The 17481-nt window shown below is 31.5% G+C and overlaps 1 protein-coding gene across 1 annotated transcript in view; it reads right to left on the bottom strand.

Moving 5' to 3' along the window:
- LOC143052947 (uncharacterized) overlaps positions 1–17481 on the bottom strand; it is a 605057-nt gene that overhangs the window by 504534 nt on the left and 83042 nt on the right. The window lies entirely within an intron of this gene.

Below are 17481 nucleotides of genomic sequence, written 5' to 3'. Positions count from 1 at the left end.
AAATGGCATTTTTCCACCAAAGGGAGATAATTTGGATATTTTTCAATGATGTATACATTTTGAAAGTCATCTGGGGCCAATACGAATTGATTGTTTTGAATGATTTTTGTACCATATGATAAAGTAACAACTACAAAAGGAAATAAATAAAATTTGTAATGAAAAACAAATGTTTGATTTTTTTCTGAAATTTTTATACCCTCGAGCCTCCTTAATCGTTTTACATGTGAAGGTCAATATATTTTACCAGCTAACAATTCTAAATATAGAAATAGGTGGAAACCTATTAAAGTCGGTCAACATGAAATTAAAACTATGTGTGTACATGTAATTATACTTAGTCTAGCAACTCACACAGTCAAAGCTAAAACTGGCATTAGAGATGCACATATGATTGTATTTTTATCTCTAAATTCTGTATATATTTGTATGTATATTCTGCTTTTTATATTTGAAATACATGTATCAAATACTTTTTTAAAAACAAATCAAGATGTCACTTAATCCATTGCATATATGTTCTTTAAATTGTCAGGGGTTAAGAAAATATGAAAAAAGAATTAGACTAAAAGAATGGATAAAACAACAAAAATGCAACATAATATTTTTACAAGAAACACATTTTTCGAACAATTCAATAGATAAAGAATTTACGGGCGATTTATATCATAGTTTTGGAAGCACACAATCAAGAGGTGTTTCGATTTATATCAACCAAAAAATTAAATACGAAATCATAGATAAATATGTAGATCAAGACGGAAGAATTGTTTTAATCAACACAGAAATCGATAAAAATATATTTACCTTTGTAAACCTTTATGCCCCAAACACATGATGTAAAGATAGAAATATATTCTTTAAAAAAGCTTTAAGTGTCATTGAAAAATATAGCCTTGGTATAATTATCATAGGCGGTGATATGAATGAAACGCTAAATATAAAAGATAGAAAAAGTAATAGAAAAGATCAACAAAAAATAAAAAATAAGACAAATGGGCTAAAAACTCTGATAAAAAAACTAAAAGTTATAGATATATGGAGAGCAATAAATCCAAATAAAACGCAATATACCTGGAAAAGAAAAATAATGAAGTAGCTAGTAGAATTGATTATTTTCTAGTTAGTCAAGATGTGAGACCAAGAGTACTCAGCACTGATATACGACCTGCTACTATTCAATATACAGATCACTTAGCGATTTCACTTAAAATTAATCATTGCCAAGGGAACAAAGGAAAGGGATACTTCAAATTAAACAACAGTATTCTTAATGACGAATCATACAAAATAAAAATAAATACTTTGATAGATAAATATGAAAAATTAAGAAATAAAAAAAGTCTAGCAATCGTGTGGGATCTCTTTAAAATAGAAGTAAGAGAGAAAACTATAGAACATTGTAAATTAAAAGCTAAACAGAAAAGAGACGAAATTACAAAACTCGAACAAAAACTTAAACTTTTGAATGAAATTCATGATAACAACCTGGATGGAAAAAATAATAACTTGCCAAATATACAGTCCTCCAAAAGTTAAGCACCACCTACTTTTATTGCATCGATTTTTTTTCAAATTTAAAAAATCAATTGTTCCTCGAAAAATAGAAAACAATCATATAGCAATTTTGCTAATGTATACCATAAACAAACCACAAATATAATTTTGGTCATTTATGAAGGTTCTATGCATATAGGTTTTTCGTTCATAGAAATAGTGTAAATTACACAATTAAGAAATGGAATTTAAGTTTCACTGTGATTTTATTTTTTTACAACAATTAATCACCCAATACCATTAAAATTTTCTACACATAATCTTTGGTATGTTTGGCAAATTTAATGTCAATATTTGATTCAATAGCATGTGTAACAACCTCATTTCCGGTACAGTTTCATAACACGACCTATCTTTCTCGGTACAAGCCTTCAAAACTTTAGTTTAGGAAATCTGTTGCATTAAACAACAAATGCCACTTTTAAATCGACAAACTTTTGTAAAGGTGAATCTCTGCGATTGAGATTTCCGACAATGGCATCTCAGACATGTTTGATAGGGTTCATGCATGGAGTCAAGGAAGGCCAAAAATTAGTGTAAATGGCTGGTTGCTCTTTGGACTCGGTTAAAATTCTTGCCCTGCGTGGTATAGCGTTGTCATTCAGGTACAAGTGTCTTGACAATGTTGACGCAAGTGGGGGATTACTAAAATGACGGACTACAATATGTTAAGGCACCAAATCTCTGTATGTCTGTCCGTTTATGTTACCCTGCAGAATATGCATACCCAGCTTATAACGGTATAAGAAGCAACCCCGTACTGGAACACAACCAGCAATGCATGCAGTCCTTGTGCAAATATTGTTTTTAGTCATAGGCCGTTTTTTCCCCTGCGAAATTCGTATTATGGCGTCTTCTGGCAGTAAAGGAAACTGACTCCCATCTGACCAATGAGTGTTTTGTCAGGTTCCTATGTTCAAGCATAGATGTTCATTATCCCATTTAAACCTGACGGTAGAGTGCCTGCTTGAAAGTACAGGTCTCTATACACCACGACGTGCTCTTCGTTTGCCTCTATAAAGTCGACGGACCAATGTACGAACACTTACACGACCACCTGGAGAAACAGTGTATTCATAAACGCACATATGACCTTTGATAAAAGGTTGGTTGACTGCTTTATCGGAGTGCAATCTTTTTGGTCGTAATGAATTTTTTTAGTGTATGTTAAAGGTAATTCATAACACCAAACATTAATATTTTTTTTGCAATAATTAAAAAAATATTGCCAGTTATATTTCGGTGGTGCTTAACTTTTGGCGGACTGTACATAATAGATTCAATAAATAAAACAGAAGAAACGCTACAAACTCTATATTCAGATAAAATAAAAGGGGCACAAATAAGATCACGAGTTAAATGGATAGAAGAGGGCGAAAAAAATACAAAATATTTTTTGGGATTAGAAAAATCAAGACAAACAAGGAAAAACATTACTGCTATAAGGGACAGTAAAGGAGAAATAACAGAAGATCAAGGCAAAATATTAGAAACGGGGAGAAATTATTATGTCAATCTATATAAGTCAACTAATCCTGATTTAAGAGAAATTGAAAATCATATTGAAAAAACTAAAATAAATTACAAATTAAGTACACAAGAAAGTAATGAAATTGACGGCAACCTGACATTAGAGGAATGTACACAATCTGTTTTTAAAATGAAACTTAATAAAACACCAGGTATCGATGGTCTCTCAATTGAATTTTATAGAGCTTTCTGGTCCAACTTACAAAATTTTGCTGTAGATGTTTTTAATAATTGCTATGAAAAAAAAAGAATTGACAAATTCTCAGAAACTAGGATTAATTACCCTTATATACAAGAAAAACGACCCATTAAATTTAGATAATTATAGGCCAATTACCTTACTAAATGTAGATACCAAAATTATAGCATACTCTCTTGCACAAAGACTGAAACCAATATTGCATAAAATCATTCATAGTGATCAAAAAGGTTATGTTAAAAACAGATATATTGGATTTAATATTAGACAAATCCAAGATATTATAGATTATTCGGAAAAATTCAATGTAGATGGAGCAATCCTATTTTTAGACTTCACAAAGGCATTTGACTCGCTAGAATGGGAATTTATGTATTGTTCTTTAAAGAAATTTGGTTTCCAGGAATCTCTTTTGAGGTGGATAAATACTTTATACACAGATATAAAGGGTTGCATATTAAATAATGACTGGATTTCAAGACCCTTCAACATTGAGCGCGGAATCCGTCAAGGGTGTCCCGCGAGTTCTATAATTTTCGTAATTGCTGTTGAAATTTTAGCTAGTAGATTAAGACAAAATAAAAGTTTTAAAGGTTTTCAAATTAAACTAGATAATAAAACCCATACCTTAAAATTAAGCCAGCTTGCAGACGACACCACTTTATTTTTAAATTCAAAACAAGAAGTGTCATTAACTCTGAATATGATAGAAATTTTTGGATCACTTTCAGGCCTAAAGCTTAACCGAAATAAAACAGAAGGAATATGGCTCGGCAATTTAAAGTCCTGCAAAGATAAAGTTGAAAACATTAATTTTACACAAAAACCTATAAAAGTTTTGGGAATATACTTTGGACTTAATAAAAATGAGTGTAAAAAATTAAACTTGCAACGACAATACGAAAAATCTGAAAAAATAATTAAAGATTGGAATAAAAGAAATTTAACTATGTTTGTTTCTATAAATGAGACAATATCTGAAAAGATCTAATTTCCATGATGAACTTCCATCTTTCACAAGCAATTTTTTTTATTCGGGCATTTTTTTGGAAAATTTTAAGTATTGATCAGTATTAACTAGAATATATAATGCACCAACTATTACCAAATAAACAATCTTTCTTATATTTCTTCTGATAAAATTTTACAATTCAAATGTTCAACCCTCAAAAATTCATGCTGTCCGCTGTTGTTTTCTAAAAACTAAATCCGGCATTCAAAGGATATCGAAATTAAGTAAACAAGCTTCCAATTTTCACAAATATATTAAATTATATAAAAAAACGTGTTCCTTACTGGTCTGATTTTGTTATAAGTAATTATAGCATGTGATAAAATTTTGCATTTTTATGGGTCCTTTAAATTTTGTCCCAAGGGGTAATTTCCTTCCTGTTACCACTCGTGTTTTTGTCACCTGCATGTGGACCCGTTTGAAAGTCCAAGACTTTTTCATGAAATGCAATTAGAAAAGCATCATTTCCTGAATGTATGACTCCATATATATAGGAGAATGACAGCCAATTTGAAAAATCTGAACTCCCCGGCAAAGATCAGAATTTAGAGAAAAATAATTTTGTTGTTCTCTCCTGTTACAGCCTTTTTGTATACCTTCTAAGAATATTTCATTGTCAGCACTATATCAGTAAATGTGTTTTTATAGTATCTTATTAAATTAATATGTAGATGGACGTAAACTTCTACACAATACAAATAAAAGAACAAAAATTACTGCGTAACTCCTTTCTGTTACGTTCTGTCATGTCACTTGATAAAAAGTAACAGCATAACCATAATCAGTGACAGCATAACCATAATCAGTAACAGCATAACCATAATCAGTAACAGCATAACCATAATCAGTAATAGGAAGGATGTTAAGGACAATTTCACTGATGGATCAAAAAGGTAATCTACTATATGCCAACCATATCATTTAATTAAGGAATTATTGTAATATTTTTTCTGTCTATGACGAAATAACCTACACAATTTGGTGCACACTGAATGACGCGCGTAGCGGGTTATTTAACAGTGTGCACCACATTTTTTTTGTTATGTCGAATAGACAGAAAAAATATTTCAGTCATTTCTTCTAATTTAATTCTAAATTCCATTTTAAACCGTAGAAAACCATGAAAAAACGTTGATGACGTCACGGTCACATGACTTAACTAAATAACGTCAGCCAATCAGAAGACGCGTTACATCCAAAATTAAATTATTAGACGTTATCATTATCATATTAGATAAATCTCAACATAAAATAAAGAGTATTGAATGAAAACATAGTTTGTTCACTTTTGGTAACAGCAGAGAACATTGATCAATTGTAGTATAGTAGATTGTAACAGAAATAAGTAAGTAAGTTATTAATGACTTTATTTCAATTAGATTTCGCTAGTCTACCTAGAGGCCCTAAAAGAATTTAAGTTTATAATTTTTTATTACCTAGGCAGATTTTTCAACTTGCAGATACAGAAAGGATAAATGACATTGTATGCTGTTATCCTCCAATTGTGACCAATCTGAAATGATTTATTGTTCTTAAACTATGAAATAAAGCAATTTTTGGAGAAAAATAATCCTTCCTGTTACCAATTCTGTCCTCAGTGTTACCGTTGTCCTGTTACTTAAGATTATTTCATGTTACCGACATATCCGGCTATATTTTAGTATATTTCTTAACCTTTTGTATTTCCAATGCTAAAATAAATAATTGGCATTTGACAAAAGATTGCAGGATATACTAGTAAACCACAAATAGTATCTAAAACGTATTCCTTATTCCTACTAGAAACTTTTTAAAATTGATACACTTTGGTAACAGGAAAGAACTGGATATTTTTAACAATTTTTAAAATTGCTATTGTTACCACATTTAACAATTGTTTGAATTACAGACAACAGTTCCTATATCCTCAATGTGTGCTCTTTAATTTGTCCTATTTAAAAACCGGGTCTAAAGATTTTTTTGTTTTTTTTTTCTTGCCAAACAAAATAGACTTTTCAGACATTTTCTCAATATGTATTCTCGTAACTGTTATATTTTGGTACAAATAGGTCTTCCATATATTGCGAAAAATGTATAAAGCTTGTTTTTCAGATCATCACATCACAATTGGGTCCTTTTATTATCGAGGTTGTTGAGGTTTTGGATTGGCATTTATTTCTATTGATCGATATCAGTTGGTAAAAAAAAATCATTGACAGGTTGTTTATAATATTTGAATATATTTTTTTTTGTCGGTTTTCATAGTTTTCTTTTCTCATCTGTTTTATGAGTGATGTTTTGGAAATATCATTTGGTTTTCCTTTATCGACCCATTCCTTATGTTAGTTTAGTTGCTTTGAGAAGCCTTCAACTGAGGCCCTTGTAATTTTATCATTTTTGCTGGAACAGCAGTGGCATCTGCTTTTTTGTTAGCTCACCTGGCCCAAATTTTAAACACTAATTTGGTAAATCTTGGTAAGGTTTTACAAAATATTTTCCTCTGTAACTAAAGGGCAAAGTTCATTACAGATAGAGAAAATTGTAAGTAGCAAGACTGTTCAGTAAAGTAAGATCTACAAACACATCACCATCACCAAAGCACAAGTTTGTCATCACTCATGAATCCATCTGTGTCCTTTGTTTAATATGCACATAGACCAAGGTGAGCGACACAGGCTCTTAAGAGCCTCTAGTTAAGTTTTTTGGGGAGATGGTATGTTCCCTTTGAAAATTGATTTTTAAATTTGCACTGACACAAGTGTGGCTGGGTGTGTTCACTGGATTCATTTCATGTATTTTATATTGATCTAAGTTTCCACATGAGGTTGATAAGATGTATGTAGTCTATTTGAGACTACGAGTTACTTTTGTGATGGGAAAACGTAGACGATTTTCCTATAGTAGGTTTTAGTCGGAGATCTAGAATAAATTTCTTAGATTGTGCATCATGCTTTTAGTAGGATCTAGAGGCTAATAATGTGACATTAAAGTCTCCTGTGATGACAATTTAATGTGTATCGCTAAATTCAAATATGATGTTGAAAAGAATACCAACTTGAAACTCATGCTGATGTGGCTCCTGCATATTTTAAAGCTTTAAATTGATTTTTTATGAATTGAATTTTCTTGAAAAATAGACCAAGATGATATAAATCAGACATATTCAGATTTTGAAAAGGCTGTGGTAAATGTTTTAGACCAACATGCTCCCTTGAAAAAAGAAAACAATGTAAACAACCAGCACAATGTATGAACTAGGAGCTACGAAAAGCAGTGTTCAAAAAAGACAACTGTACAATAGGTACAACAAACAAAATCAGGTAATAACTGGGAACTCTATAGACAACAGAAAAATCTAGTCAATAAAATAAAGAAAAAATCCTTTAAAACATACTTTTACGAACGCTGCATACGTGGACCAAAACATCCGATTTCTGTCCTACTATTATACCTTTCATTACAAACAAAGGTAGCAACTTCACAAAAAATATCTTTCTATGTGATGAAGAAACCATAATAAGTGACCAAAAGAAAGTAGCAGAACACTTCAATGTTTATAAATGTGGCTAAAGATATTGGCAACAACACACCTGCTAATAATAACCATCCAAGTGTTACAAAAATACACGAAACCAAAACTGCCACACACCATCTCACAAGAATTTGTAGATAAATAACTTAAAAAATTAAACATAAAAAAACCAACAGGAATAGATGGCATATCAGTTAAAGTCCTAAAACTAGCACAACCAGTTATCCCAAAACCAATAACTGAATTGATAAACAAGACTATACAATCAGCCACAGTGACTTTTCCAGACAACTTAAAAGAGGCAAAAGTTGTACCATTGCACAAAAAGAACAATGTACTTGATATGGGCAACTATATTATCGTATTGATTTAAATTAAAACTGAAATAATATCAAAATTTGTACTTAGATGGAGAGTTGTCTTAATAATCGGCACAAATACCTCATCTTCTTATCTATATTGTATAATATTGTTATTACTGAGAAAACTATGAATATGTCATGATTTTCATATTAAGTGTCGTGATGTTTTTTTCAAGGTTTCAATTTATGAAATTTTGTTGCTTTCCCAGCTGCACTACTGTACCCATAATCACATGTTACCCATAATCCCATGTTTAGATCGACTCTGAATGATAACTTTCATTAGATGATAATGGCGGAAAATGTTTTGAGGCTAACTATTTCAATTCTTAAAAGTATGTTTCTATGATGTTTGAAAGAGGGGTGTAGAATGGAATCTGTCGCCTAGAGGAGCGATGCGAAAACAATTTGGCCTTTTTTGGGTTAAAACATATTAAATATTGAAAAACATCAATGTAACGGTTTTCGACTTGGATCATGGATATATTATGATTAAAGTGTCCGGGTTTGACATTTTGTTATGCCGAATTCTCTCCATTGAAATGATTGGAAGGATCTTAGCAGCAGTAGGTCAATAACAAGAAATTCCACATTCTAGGATAAAAGGCGTTACTTAACATTTCAATAGTCCTTGTAGGCCATACTATTATGAACGGGTGCGTAATGACAGTTTGGCTGGTAGAGGGTTCATTTGGGATACTCACAAGCTCCTGGATCTCAACCATTTAGCATCAAATTATGTCAAGTAGTCAGACTGATAAATATCGCTCTATTTCAATTTAAGTTCTGGTTTCGTTGAACGATATTCATGATACAAGAAAAACAAACACTGAAGTACATTTCGTTCTAAATATTGTAGGTTTTAATGTGGAATACATGATTTAACATGAAAAATTGACGTCATTGTACTACCGTACCAAATTGACCCATTGACGGCCTTCGGCTGTTATCTGCTCTTCCTCTGGATTGTTGTCTTAATAAATTCTCAATTTAATTGAAGGTTTCGTCATACATGGTCGTTTTATACTTTGCTCTATGGTATGTGTTTTCTCATTTTTGTGGGCCAAACATTGCCATATAGTTGTTTATATATGCAACTGACACACAAGTGAGAGGTTAAGCGAGCTATAAAACCAGGCTACATAAGAAAATGCTTGTACTAGTCAAGAATGTGCCAGTTGTTTTTTTTTTTAGCTTTTTATATTTTGCCATTTGATTAGAAACTTTCCGTTTTCAATTTTCCTCAGAGTTCAGTATTTTTGTGATTTTACTTTTGATACCCTCTTACCTTTGTCTCTTGTGATATATATAGTCTCATTGATAATCTTATTCTACATTGATTGAACAGACACAATGTCATATTTGTATACGTTTTAACTCAATCTAATTAAGTCATTATTGACGTCTACTGGTCGTCATACATGTAATGATCGGCATTGAATAAAATTGAAAAATATATGGAAAAATTGCAAATGCATGGCAATAATGGCTGTGTTTTATTTTTACTGTGATTGCTGGTAGTTTGCGTTCTACTCCGATAACATTTATGTTATTTTGAATTACCAATTATATGAAGATATTCATTTTAATGAAAGTTTTAACCCTATTATATAAAAATGGAAAACTGCAATAGCATTAAACACTATTTTCTCCCAATTAATGTCAGCGTGGAATTACACGTCGTTGTTCTATTTTTGTTCTGCCACACAGTCTTCACCTCAGTGGCTAATTATTTAATCATAACAATAGCGTGTTTAACAGTAATTGGCTTTAACAACCTTGATACGTCCTTCTGTTGCTCTCTCCAGTGATGTCATCTATTCATTTCACTTCTTTTTTATATTGTACTTCTAATACAAAACCTGCACCTTAATGTCTATGTGTTTAATATTGACAGAACCGTGTTCAATATTGACAGAACCGTGTTTAATATTGACAGAACCGTGTTTAATATTGACAGAACCGTATTTTATATTGACAGAACCGTGTTTAATATTGACAGAACCGTGTTTAATATTGACAGAACCGTGTTTAATATTCACAGAGCCGTGTTTAATATTCACAGAACCGTGTTTAATATTGACAGAACCGTGTTTAATATTGACAGTACCGTGTTTAATATTGACAGAACCGTGTTTAATATTGACAGAACCGTGTTTAATATTGACAGAACCGTGTTTAATCCTCATAGAACCGTGTTTAATATTGACAGAACCGTGTTCAATATTGACAGAACCGTGTTTAATATTGACAGAACCGTGTTTAATCCTCACAGAACCGTGTTTAATATTGACAGAACCGTGTTTAATATTGACAGAACCGTGTTTAATATTGACAGAACCGTGTTTTATATTGACAGAACCGTGTTTAAAATTGACAGAACCGTGTTTAATATTGACAGAACCGTGTTTAATATTTACAGAGCCGTGTTTAATATTGACAGAACCGTGTTTAATATTGACAGAACCGTGTTTAATATTGACAGAACCGTGTTTAATATTGACAGAACCGTGTTTAATATTCACAGAACCGTGTTAATATTGACATAACCGTGTTTAATCCTCACAGAACCGTGTTTAATATTGACAGAACCGTGTTTAATATTGACAGAACCGTGTTCAATCCTCACAGTAGCATGCTTTAAAACATCTGTAGTATTTGTTTATGTTTATATGTTAAGAGGGAATGCCACGAACCATCAAGCTTCATCCCTAAAATTAATTGAAACTACATTTTTTGAAAAAACATTTTTTACTCCAGTTGTGGGTTCAGTAATACAATGCTAATATATCAGACCAATTTTTTTACAATATTGTGCTCCATTCCCATGGTAACCAATAGGGGAAAAAAGGGGGGTTGAAATTTGGTGAAATGTGAAATTTTCTCAAATTTCAGATGTTGCATAATGAAAAGTATGAAAAAATCAATAGATATACCACTGTTTGCCTCAATTTCATTAATTTTCACTATCTTTCCCATATTTATTTTATTGACTATCAGTTTCAAAGGCTATAATAACATTTTTTTTTATCTCAATTTTCCCCAATTTCAATGCTTTTTTTCTTAAATCTGCAACAACATAATTGATCAAATGGAATATATCCAGAAATTGCCAAACCTAAACAATATAAATCAAAAGAAATATTGAGAAGCCTTTGGGCAGAGGTCACAGTGACAGTGATTCTCTGCATGAACTTTCTCAACTTTTCTTCAAAATTGTGCCATAGAATTATCTCCCTTGAATGAGCTCTTTAATAGTAAGTGCACAAAAGATAATACATGTCAACATAAGCAGAAGACACTTGTCAACAAATCAATGATATCATATGCAGTATCTTCTGATGTGGTTTTAGTGTTTTCATGATGTTATAGATGGAGTGCTCTTTTTCCCAGTATTCAAGGATTACTTGTAACACTAACTTTAACATCAAACCATCATCTCAGATATATTCATTCAATTATTGTCTTGACAACATTGACGCACATCTTTCACAAAACAGAATCAACCCATCTTCAGTGTGTAATGAACATGAACTTATTAAATTTCGTGCTGGACTTTTTGAACATGAGACTGACCACTTCACAATTTGTCCAAACCACCGCTACTGTTTGGGGAAAGGATGGAAGGCATCAAAGCTGTGTATGCTGAAACCCCCACTTCAAACTTGTAATGGAAAGAGAAAAATCGAGAAAGCAACTGTTACAGTTCAGCAGTCAAGAGATATTCTTGAACAGTTTGGAATTCTCATTTCTGTAGGAGCAGGTAAATGTTTTTGAATTATTATTTCATATTTTTATCAGCTAACACATTTTTTTATATATATATATATATATATAAGTAACTGAAACTACATATACTATTTTATTTGATCCAAGGATGCAATAAGTATTTTACATTTCTCTGTTTGGGGAATAAATCAGAAATCAGACAATTATCCATTGTCAAATAAATCTTATATCTGACATCGGTTGGTGTCTTATGGATATTCTAATGCAATTATTGGTATAGATGATTCTGATTGGATAATAGTAAATGTAAAATTTCTATCTTCTTGTTACTGTAACTAAAATAGCTGACTTTCTTTAATGAAACTTTTACACTGAAATAATGATTGAAATTGAATTATGTATTTGGTTTGCATTAGAAAATATCTGTGTACCTACATGTCTCTGCTACTAAATTAGGGACAGTAAAACTACTGGAACGTCCTCAAAACATTTAATTCAATACCATTATATCTCTTAATTTCCCCCACTTTTGCCTCATAAAGCTTAGGTTTATTAAAGGAATAACTGTAGTATTTTTTCTGTCTATGAAGAAATAACATAAAAAATTTGGTGCACACTGAATAACGAGCGTAGCGGGTTATTTAACAGTGTACACCACAGTTTTTTTTATGTCATTTCGAATAGACAGAAAAAAAATTAGTCATTTCTTATAATTTAATTCTTAATTCCATTTTAAACCGTAGAAAACCATGAAAAAACGTTGATGATGTCATGGTCACAAGACTAAATTATGTCTATGGGCTCATAACAAAATAACATCAACCAATCAGAAGACGTGTTACATCCAAAATTAAATTATTATCTGATGTCACAAACATCTATTCATTTCATAAACAAATACTCAGAAAATCAGAGGATAACAGCTATCAACATCTAACACAAAAAATAAAAATAATGAAAACAACATAATTCCACCCAAAACCAAATGTCAGAAATAATTTGTAATATTTTTATAATAATGAGCAACCAGGTGGTATAATTTTTTGAGAGCAGATCTTAATTTAATTGTTTTAAATATTTATCTTGTATAATATTACCTTTAGAGAAAGTAGTATTCTTCGTTAGCAATATTTTTCTGCACGATTTCGAAATGTGAACAAGCAGAACTAATGTTTATATTTTCTAGCAATGATCTTATATTCAAATGACTGTATATGTAAATTTTTTTTTCAGAGTGTAAAGGCGTTGGAAGAATGGAAAAAGCACTTACTGAGATCAGTTAATCAAGATAGAGCTCGAAGTCATGTTATAGAGAATTTATCAGATGGGGAAGTACTTATAGAGAGGGATTGGGCAATGAAGCTTCTTCCCATGATGTACAGGGAATCACAATCAAAGTGGTTTGCCAAAAGAGGAATGAATTGGCACATAACAGTTGGCACATACATAATTAATAGTGTTTTGCACAGTCACACTATTGTCCATATATTTGACAATGCCAGTCAGGATGCTGTAACATCCAATGCAGTTTTGAAAGATTCCGTGTTAAAATTAAAAGAGAAAAACCAAAATTTGACCAAAGCATTTATAAGATTAGACAATGCTGGTTGCTTTCATAGTGTGGAGGCAATTTTTTGTATTCCTCTTCTGAATGAAGTGAGTGCTTTAAAGGTTGTACAAGTGGATTTCGCTGACCCACAAGGTGGAAAAAGTATATGTGATAGGAGAGCTGCACATATCAAAGGGTCCATTAGAAATTATGTAAATGAAGGGAATAATGTCACTACTTCAAATGAATTTTTGAGTGCTGTCATCAAATCTAACATTAAGAATGTTCAAGTTGTTACAGCAACACCACCATGTGGAATTATTGTAAAAAAGGCAGTGAAAATTAAAGATATTACAACTTTAAACAATGTTCAATATCATGCTGATTATGTATTGGCTTTTAAGCAATACCAGATTGGAAAAGGAGTAAAGATCCTAAACACATCTGCTCATATCTATGACAATTTCCCATCTGTTACAATTCTGAAATCAAATTCTACAGATGACGTTGTAAAGGTTCCTAAACCAATAGCTGCTACTGCATGTACTGAAGATATAAATCCTGCTGTATCCAACAGATTGAGCAACAACAATGATACCAATACTCAAATTGCAGACAATAGCTCTTTCATCTTCACCTGTCCGGAACCGCATTGCCTCCTCACTTTCATGAGATATGGAAATTTGAGTAACCATCTTGATAAAGGTGACCATCAATGCAAGACAGAACTGAAATCCCTGTCAGACAAATCTAAGGTCGAGTATGTTAGGCAAATAGATACCAAGCAATCTATGCTTGTAAGAAGCTCAGTTAATCCTTCAGCTGAATGTTCTACCTTAGTTAGAGGATGGGCCTTAAAAAACAAACGTTCTGTTAAGAGATTTTCCAGTGAACAGATTGGGTTTTTGAAAGAAATGTTCCAAAAGGGGGAAATGACAGGACATAAGTATGACCCCGAGGAGGTATCAGTTATGATGAGAACAGTAAAAAAAAATGGGAAGAGAAGGTTTTCTCAAGATTTATTCCTGACTCCATCACAGATTTCGAGCTTTTTCAGCAGACTATCACTAGAAAAAAGAAAATCAGCACAAAACAGTTATGAAAGTGAAGACTTTGTTGCTGAAGAGTATGAAAACAATATAATTGATGCCAGAAGCCTGACAATAAATATGAATTAATAGTATATTGATACATATATTTTTCAGATTAAGAAGTTATTCAAGATTTTAGGCAAATACTATATATATACATCAAAAGATACATATATACTGTAGTTCTGTTCATCTGTCTAAAAGTTGAATGATAAATCAAGTTTGCTTTGACTTAATCTCATCAAAATAAATGACATTGTCTAGATTGATGCTTGCTGGTGGAGGCTGGAGCAATAGCCCCTCTTGACTTTATTATTCACTTAAATAAAGAGCTTCAAGATTTCATTCATGAAAAATTATACACCTTTATTAATGCACACACATACATTGTATATGATGTGTATATAAAAAAAGAAGATGTGGTATGATTGCCAATGAGACAACTATCCACAAAAGACCAAAATGACTCAAATTTTAGCAACTTTAGGTCACCGTACGGCCTTCAACAATGAGCAAAGCCCATACCGCATAGTCAGCTATAAAAGGCCCCGATAAGACAATGTAAAACAATCTTGTAGTTTTCTTGTATCCTTTATAATTTTACTATAAAAAATATAGGAAATTCAAAAATGTTCATTAATGTAAGATAACTGTTGTCTGTAGAATAGAAAAAATATTTTGATTACAGACGCTAATGCATTCGAAAGTTTCTGACTATTTCTTCTCAGTGTTATGCTCTATACACATTTGTTGATAAAACTCCAACATATGCAAGTGCAGTTAAAAAAAATGGACATGTATAAGATTTTGATTGAATTTAAAACTTTCAAATACAGATAAAAAGACGAGTTTTGGCTTTTTATGTGGTTCTTATTTTAAGTCATAAAGTTCTTGAATGTGCATGGAAAATGTAGGAAAGGTTAACAGATGTCTAGATTTTGATCTGAAGCAGCTTAAATCTTATGTAACCACTGTTATGGACACAATTTTTAATGTTGTATACAAAAAACAGGTTGCTATGTTTTAATGTAGATCTTAGGCAAATGTGTTATGTTTTTTGCAATACATTACCATTTTCTTCAAAGACAAAAACATTATTTTTAATATAGTTGTTATGGAACTGAGTTTGTTGCTAAGGCATACAACTGTATAGATGGTTGCTAGGGAGAAATTCTTTTTCAATTAAATCATTTATCATGTTTCTTTTTTTGTAAAAAGTTTGAATGCAACAACAAAAAAATGTTTGCATTTTTATTGAAAAAGGGGGGGGGAGTTGCTATGGTGTAAAACTGGTTGCTAAGGACTTTTTCAGCTATATTGTCTTTTTTATGCAAGTTATTTTCTTTCTATTACAACTAATCCTATAAAAAGATCATTCTGCAAATGAATTTAGCTTAAGCATTCAAAATTTGCAAAAATGAAAATTAAGCAAAAATGAGATTTTTTAACACGATTTTCCCAATATTTTTATAAAAAGGCTTCTCTTTTTTATTTTTTATTTTGATAAAGATACTCTTGGTCAATTGTATGCAACATACATTTTTTGCCTATTTTGTTGCAGAGTTGAAATATTCAATTTTATGTTAGAGGGCTATTTTAGAATTTTGTTATTTTCAAAAATGTCTCAAATATTGGTTACCATAGCAACCCAATAACCAAAACTATTTTTTCTAAAGTATGTTAGTTTAGAAACTTTGTTTATATTACATTACTCTACTTATAAATTGAAATGTGTTCAGTAGTAGAAAATGCAAATAAAATATACATGAAAATCATAGAAAATGAGTTTATTTTGGTATTATAAGCCGTTTCCATGGAAACTTCTGAAATCATTAATAAATGTGACTTTAAATTATTCAAATGCCAAAAAACTGATTAGTACAAATAAGATGGTAAATTTAGAATAGAAAAACAAGGGAAATTTTTTTTCAAGTTTCAGGCCCAAGCTTGATGTTTCGTGGCATTCCCTCTTTAACAGTGTCACGTCCATTTATGTTCGTTTTAAGTCGCTCCAATCTGATATTTTTCAGGAAAATTCAAAACCGGAAATACCTAATGAGACAAAATCAAATGATAAAACTCATCAAACGAATGGACAACAACTGTCATATTCCTGACTTGGTACAGGCATTTTCAAATGTAGAAAATGGTGGATTGAACCTGGTTTTACAGCGCCAAACTTCTCACTTGCACGACAGTCGCGTCAAACTCAATAATATTGATAATGATGCGTGAACAAAACTAACAGACACAATCGGTAAAAATGTCACAAATAAAGGTAAAAAGTTTAATTCGGTAGGTCACATTCGTGAGATAAGGGAACGGGATTGTAGTTACGACATATGGAACATATCCCATATCATACATACCAAAAACTTCAAGAAAACATGAAGTGAAATTTAAATCTGATAAAAACAAGTGAAACTGCGAGCTAATGCTCACTGATGATACCCCCGCCGCAAGTGGATACTTTTAATAGTGTAAAAATATGCAAGTGTTCGGTAAACAGGAAGTTGTTGAGTGATAAATCTGAAAACGCACCACACAGTATAGCTGACTTATATCAAGCCTGAAACCAAATTTCAGAAATCCTGGTAGTGTAGTTCCTGAGAAAAATGTGACGAAAAATATTCATGGGACGGACGAACTGACTGACAGACTGACGGACTGGCGGTCTGATGGACTGATGGACCGACAGACTGACGGAAGGACAGAAAGAGGTAAAACAGTATACCACCTTTTTTTTCAAAGCGGGGGTATAATTAACTGTTACCGAAATATAGATTAAAATGATAGATTACAGATGATGAGAATATACAGATAATCAAAATATTCAGATAATGAAAATATACAGATAATTAAAATATACAGATTATAAAAAAATAGAGATAATCAAAATATAAAGATAATCAAAATATACAGATAATCAAAATATACAGAT

Source organism: Mytilus galloprovincialis, chromosome 11, assembly GCF_965363235.1.
Source record: "Mytilus galloprovincialis chromosome 11, xbMytGall1.hap1.1, whole genome shotgun sequence".
Lineage (NCBI taxonomy): Eukaryota > Metazoa > Mollusca > Bivalvia > Mytilida > Mytilidae > Mytilus > Mytilus galloprovincialis.
This window is presented reverse-complemented; position numbering and strand designations above follow the sequence as displayed.